General features: G+C 39.1%; 1 protein-coding gene across 6 annotated transcripts in view; it reads left to right on the top strand.

Annotated features, from left to right (window-relative positions):
- Window positions 1-7540, top strand: part of CCDC83 (coiled-coil domain containing 83) — a 56800-nt gene that overhangs the window by 39229 nt on the left and 10031 nt on the right. The window lies entirely within an intron of this gene.

Raw genomic sequence — 7540 nt, 5'->3', positions numbered from 1 at the left:
AGGGAAGAGGGGCTCACATGACCTTTTGTGGGTGTGTGGCTGAAGGAGGCTCAAATACATGGAATTTCCTCTGGATCCTTGCTCCCTCTGCCTGTCTGCTGTGGGGGAAGAGTTAGTGCTCTGGTCTCTACCATAAACTAGTGACTTCTGAAGTGGACTGCTCTCATCTTCAGTACATTATATTGCAGGATACATGAAACCCGTTGGAGTCATTTATCTGCAGTGAAGATATCCTTGCCTACTGTAACCTCTGTATCTCACTCCCTCTTTCCTCTCCTCTTCCTTAAGAGCATTGAGAAGTTGAGGGACTCAGGGTCTGCCTCAGGCTCAGTTGTCTGCCCTTCACTCTATGCCAATGCTGTGATGCTGCTCTTGCTGGATGTGGTCAAGGGAGAACTTTTGGGCAGGGTTTCTGATCTATACACTGTTCACATTTCAGGCTGGATAATTATTTTGTTATGTGGCACTGTCCTGTTTTCCTTACATTGTACATGCTGGTCCCTCTGCCGTTTTGTTTTTGTTTTGTTTGATTTGTTTGTTTGCTTAACTTTATGGATTTATTTATTTTAATTTGACCAGAGAGGTACAGAGTGAGAAAGAGTCAGCCACCAGGTCCACAATTTGAATCATGGTTGACTACGTGGGAGTCCAGCACACTTAACCACCATACCACTTGCCAGCCTCCCCCGCCCTCCCCCCCCTTCCCCGCTGTTTTATTTCCATTTCCTCCTTATCCTTACCTACCTAGAAAACTGCAACTTTTCCATTAGGTGTGGACTTTCACTATCAATTTTCTTGGGAATCATTTTCTAACTCCTTCAGGAAGTCTTGGGTACTCCCTCTCCAGTGTTCTTTTGCTTCATTATAACTGTGGCTGAAATACGTTTAAATTGTTTGTATATCTTTTCAACTATGTGTCAATGGCATCTGATAAATAATCTATGCTCAATGAATGGTTATTGAATGAATATATATATACTCATTGAAGGTATGAATCAAACATATAACTTAGATCCTGGTTGAGAAAAGCAGTATGTTAAAACCTGTGTGAATTTTTTATGTTGTGGTTCAAGACAGCAGATGGCCCCCAGTCTCTCTTGAAATAACTCTCTTAAAAGAAATTATACAGGTAAGAAAAACGACATATTCACAAAGAGGATAGGAGCAGTTAAGTAGCAGGTGAGATTTAAACAATTTTTTTTTGAGAGGTTTTTGCTATAGGGTGTGTACGCTTGCCAGAAAGCCAAAGACAGAGAGAGACAGAGAGACAGAAAGCGAAAAATCCCCCCCCCTCCCCCAGCGGGGATGGCCACAGCACAATCCCCTCTCCTCTATTCTCCTCTTGGGATCTTGGGCACGCACACGTGCCCGGCGTGAGTTTTAAGCCACTAGGTTCGGGACTCGAACTGCGGTCGACTACATGGGAGTCCAGCATCATAGCCATTACGCCAACTGCTGGTCCCTAAACAATATTTTTTAAAGAATTATTTTCTTTAACTTCATTTATCTATTTATTTATTTATTTTAATTTGACCAGAGAGGGACAGAGTGAGTGAGAGAGAGAGAGAGAGAAAGTCAGAAAGCAAACTGCCAGGTCCAGAACTCAAATTGCAGTTGGCCATGTGGGAGTCTAGTGCCCTTAACCACCATGCCACCTGCTGGGCCCCTCAATAAATTTTTTTTGAATGGAAGACAATAAGCAGACATGATAGCATGCTGTTGGATGAAATAGGCAGGTAATATTTGGTCCAAATGTTTCAAAGTGCTACTCAATGGTTTGAGGAGGAAACATCTGCATCAATAAATCAATGCATCTGCATCCACCAGTATCCTGCACCATTTCCTTCACATGAAACAAAAGTCTCTACTCTTAGACTAAGAACATGATGGCTATCCTCTGGGAACACTGAAAAAATTATCTGATAATAACTAAGGCTTCTAGTGTAGATGTTAGGCATTTCTGTGCCCCAGAAAAATTTTCCTATCTTGATATTTAGGAGGCCACAATCTAATATCCAACTAGTGCCTTCTTGTCCTAAAATGGAGTTTACCATCAGCCCACCTGCCTTGCCATACCATACACAGAGTCCCCAGTTTACATTCTCATTCAGAGGAGAGACTTGGTATGAAAACATACCTGAAAACAGAGAAAATTTATACTGTTTTGCAGACTTTTCTAAAATGTAAATAGACAACCAGGTAGTAGTACCAGGCACGTGACTACAACCAGCACGATAGAAGAGAAGCACTGAGTGAGCTAATAAAACAAAAAGCAAGCAGTAACAAAAATGACCCCTGGAAGAAACAGGGAAAAAAGTCAGGGAATTGAAAAAGTATTTTATTATATATCAGAAATATCTGAAAAGGCATTTTTACTTATAAGACAAGAACCTTTGTGATTAAAAATCAAATATAAAATAGGAAACAGAGTAATCTTTCAGAACAGGAAAGACCACAATACAAAAAAAAAAAATTCTTTTAAAAAGGAGAAAAAGAAGAGATGCACAATATTAATGTAAAATATACAATATCCAAGTAATAGTAATCCCTGAAAGAAAGAACAGGGACAACAGAAATTAAGAGTCACTGGGAACCAGCAGTTAGTGTAATGGCTATGTCGCTGGACTCCCACGTAGTTGACCGCGTCCCAGACCCGGTGGCTTAGAACTCACGCAGGGCACGTGTGCGTGCGTGCCCAAGATCCCGAGAGGAGAGGAGAATGGAGGTGAAGGGATTGCAGCATGACCATCCCCCCTGGGGGGTGATTTCTCGCTTTCTGTCTCTCTGTCTCTCTCTGGCTGTCTGGCGAGCGCACGTGCCCTATAGCGCAAACCTCTCTCAAAAAAAAAAAAAAAAAGAAATTAAGGGTCAGTGAAATAATAGAAAATTTTTGGATACTGTAAAGGTCATGAGTTTTTAAAACACCAAGAACAAAAGGGAAATCCTAAAAGTTTCTGGCAGAAGGTGGGGGTGATGAGAGAGAAGTTAACTAGAGGAATAAGAATCAAACTGGCATTCAATTTTTCAATAGCCAAGTTCAGTTGAAAAATTATTTTCAACCTGGAATTCTATAGTCAGCTAAACTAGATTAAGATAAGAGCAAAGCACAACTACTTTCAGGAATGCAAGGACTCAGAATATTTCTCAATCTTCTTCAAGAATTTACTGAATAATGTATTTCAGCAAAATAAGAAAATAAACTTAGTAAGAGAAAAACAGAAAACAGTATACGTGCCAGTATACCAAGGAAGAAATAGCTGAGGATAACTGTGTTGCAGGCTTGAGAAGCATCCTGTCCAGACAAACTGGTATCATTTCCAGGCTCCAAACACACATATCCAACAACCAGCTGTACAACTCCATCTAATACACCACAGATATCTGAAACTCAACTGATTTCATACTTCCCTTTCCTAGAAACTGCCTTCTTTCCTGTGTTATCTGTCCCAGTTGATGATCCCACCGTTATCAAGTCACATAAGCAATAAACAGGAATTTTCTTAGAAATACCCTTTTTGCTTTCCACATCCAGAAGGCCTTTAAGTCCCATCAGTTATACTTTTGATTTTCTCTCCTTACTTTTTTGCCATTCTCCTAGTTCACACCCTCCTTATCTCTCACCCAGACTGAATGCAATTGCATCTTACCTAGTTTTCCTCTTCCTAACCTTATTTATTTTTCTCACTGCCTCAGAGTTGTCTTTCTAAAACATATACCTGATCATGTCAGTCTTCTGCTTAAAACTATTTAATGATTGACTCTTCAGTCAGTTGAGAGGCACTAGGAAGGAAAAAAGAGGTCTCCTAAAGAAGTAGGGTTGGATGTACACTGTGCACCATGCAGAGAAGTTTGGACTCTAGTGGCTAATGGGGTCATGGAACTCTATTTCTTTTTAAGTTTATTTATTTTTCCATGAGAGAGATAGCGAGAGACAGACAGTCAAACAGACAGAAAAGCACCTCAACAGAGTCTTCATGCTGTGATCCACCCCCAGCCTCAGCCAGCCCAGATCACCTTCATGCTCTCTCTGGTGTGTACAGAGAGACCTTACAACACCAACTTAGCTTCCCTCTATGACTTTAGCATTGCAGTGTTGTATGACCACTGTGTCACTGCAACTGGCCATGAAATCTATTTCTAAGCAGCCCCGAGTGTTTCTGGTTTCTGAGGATAGCAGTACCTTAAGGTTGTCTAGCCCAATCACCTTGCCACTTCTTAGTATTCCCTATACACCCAGACAAGGAGCCCCCATCCTGTGCTTTAATGCCATGTATGAAACAAAACTCACAACTTTTGCGAGAACTTACTTCAACTCTGTGTTGCTCTTTTTAGCATGTTATATTTACAGGGTTCATAAATTTGTATCTTCAGTTTGTGTTCTCACTTCTGGATCTAACACTTCATTTACCTACTAAATATTTCCACATGGATATCCCAAAGGCATGTCAACCTCAACATACCTATGGCAGAACTCATTTAATTTCTCCTCCTACATTTCATTTTTACCTTTTGCCCATATACCCAAGACAAAGATGTCACTGTCAACATCTGCTTTTTCTTTTGTGACTTAGTATAGTTAGTGATCACTGTCTAGGAAATTAGAAAACTTTTAAAATTTATATGCTTTTGGGGCCAGCCTCAGCTGATAAGTGCTGTACATAAAAAGCTGGATTCCACATGGCAGATGGCAGTTTAAATCCTGGCCCCAGCAGCCTGAAAAACACTCTGGTGGCATGTGGCATATGCCCAGTGTCCTTGCAGGATGGAGAAATGGAGGAAAGGGATCATGGTGTGAGCATGCCCCATTTGGGGGGGGGTGCTTTCTCTCTGTCTCTCTCTCTCTGGTGAGTACATGTGCCCTCTGGCAAAAACAAAAAAAATTATGTGCTTTCTCTGATATTGATAATTGGCATTAAGTTGCCTTTATAAAATCATGTCAAACAGGAGTTCATACTATCCTCCAAAACTAATCAGAATGAATCTATTTTTAAAGAAGATTAATTTTAAAAAGTCAAGATGAGTACAATAAAGAATATTAGGTAGAAGTTCTGATATGTTTATCAAATACAATATATGATCCCAATCATAATAATTTAACTATTCAGCTCTCAAGTCCTATAAGAGCCACAGATTTGGGGCTTAGGAAAAATGACTACAACAATTTATATTTGAGAAGAAAGACTGTTTTGGAGTCTCAACTCTTCCTACTAACACCACAAATTATGTTTTGTTTTGTTTTGTTTTACCTTTCATAATTCAATGGAAATAAAATGGGGGAAAATGGAGTTTTTATGGGAAAAAAACAAACCTTAATTGAATCATGAGCAAAAAGACCTTGGTAATAAAGGACAAATCATTTTAAGGAAATTTAATAGATTGAAGTTCTCTTTATTTTAATAAATATTCATTTTAGCATTATTAAATTTTCTCAGAATTAATTAAAAGTATTTCTGGTTATAAGTGCTATTATAAGAATTGAAAATTTCCTGGAAACAGAACAATGTTTGTCAATTAATTTATTTTGGGAAGTTTCAGAATGAGTAGCAAAGGATATTTAATAACAGAATACCTAAAAATATTTCTCCATTTAGCTATCTCTTAACAATAACCAAAAACTTAGATCTCTGGGAAGAATACAGAGACATCCTGTTGCTTGATTTTCATTATATGGTTTTATTTAGTATGCTTTTTAAGAAAATAAAGAGAATTAAAATTGTCACATGACTTAGACTAACTTAACAAAGGGAAAAACAGAAACTACACAAAGGCATTAAAAAATTTAGCAAAGTTTCAAGTATGAGGAGGCTAACTTGGATCTTTCAGGAGAAAATTTCAAAAATATATATTTATTACAAGTCCTAGGTCCCTGACTTCTGATAGTTTTAGCTAAGTTATCCTTCCCAATTTCTTTTTTCTTTTAAAAGTTTTTTGTCATAGGATGCGTGCACTTGCCAGAGAGAGCTAGACAGTGAGAGCAAAAGTGAGAAATCACCCTACAGGAGGCCTTACCACAAATCCCTTCTCCTGCATTCTCCTCCTAGGATTTTGGGCACACAGGCACACATACCTGGTATAATTTTCAAGCTATTGGGTCCTGGACTCATACCATGGTTGGCCATATGGGGATTGAGTACCTTAATCACTATGTCACCTGCTGGCCCCCTCCCAATTTCTATATACATTTCCTGGGTATTTTGGGAGGAGTGGGGCAGGAAGGGCAAAGTGGTTTTTCTGTTTCTTCCTTTTTGCTTTCTAACCCCAGAAATCTAAAGGTTACTTCTAAGATTATTAAAAAAGACTAATTTCCCTAACATGTCATGTAAAATTCAAAAGGCTGTGAGGGAGATAGCAATTGATGGAAACATTACTTAGTGTTCTAAAGGCATAGGTGATGTAACAGGAAGACTATCTGAGCCTGAAAGTTTGGATGTAATTCCATGAAAACCCTCTTATTTCCAGCTTTGGAAACAGACCAAGAACTGTGTGTGCTGCCTCCCAAGCATGCCAGGTCCTTAGATCATACATTTCCAAGTATTCTATTAATTCCTTCTGTTTACAACCTCTAACTTAAACTTCTTTCTCATCCTTTGACATTTGAAAATAATCATGTTCTCCTTAAAACATTTGTGCTTGTAATGAAGTTAATTATCTCTCAACATAAGAGATCCTGAAAAACCAACACCCAGATTTGTAATTTAGTATTAAAGACCTAAATGCTTTTGCTAAGTTGTTTGAAGCAGGTAAATAATATATGGCTTTTTTTTTTTCTAACTCCAAGCTGCCTCAAGCCTTTGAGCATCTTCTTTTTCTTTTTCTTTCTTTCTTTGTTTTTTTTTGTTTTTTGTTTTTTTTTTTTTTTTTTTTTGGGGTTTTTTTTTTTTTTTTTTTTTGGGGTTTTTTTTTTTTTTTTTTTTTGGGGTTTTTTTTTTTTTTTTTTTGTGTGGAGAGGTTTTAGCTACAGGGTGCATGCACTCGCCAGACAGACAGAGAGAGACAGAGAGAGAGAAAGCGAGAAATCACCCCCCAGGGGGGATGGCCACACCATAATCCCTTCTCCTCCATTCTCCTCTTGGGATCTTGGGCACGCACGCACACGTGCCCGGCATGAGTTTTAAACCACCGGGTCTGGGACGCGAACTGCAGTCGACTACGTGGGAGTCCCGCGACATAGCCATTACACTAACTGCTGGTTCCAGCATTTTCTTTATTTTTCTTTTTCCCCCCAGATTTTTGCTATAGGGAGCGTGCACTCACCAGAGAGACAGAAAGCAAGAAATCCACCCCAGGGGGGATGGCCACACCATAATCCCTTCTCCTCCATTCTCCTCTTGGGATTTTGGGCACACATGCACTCACCTGGGGTGAGTTTCAAGCCACCCGGTCTGAAACTAGAACCATGGTCATCCACATGGGAGTCCAGTGACGTAACAATTATACCATCTGCTGGTCCTGCCTTTGAGCATTTTTTGTGACATGAGTATTGTATTGCTTGATTTTAAAATTATTTGTGGTTTTGTTTACTCGATTATAAACTCTCTTG

This window comes from Tupaia chinensis, unplaced genomic scaffold (assembly GCF_000334495.1).
Source record: "Tupaia chinensis unplaced genomic scaffold, TupChi_1.0 Scaffold000139_1, whole genome shotgun sequence".
NCBI classification, from domain to species: Eukaryota; Metazoa; Chordata; class Mammalia; order Scandentia; family Tupaiidae; genus Tupaia; species Tupaia belangeri.
This window is presented reverse-complemented; position numbering and strand designations above follow the sequence as displayed.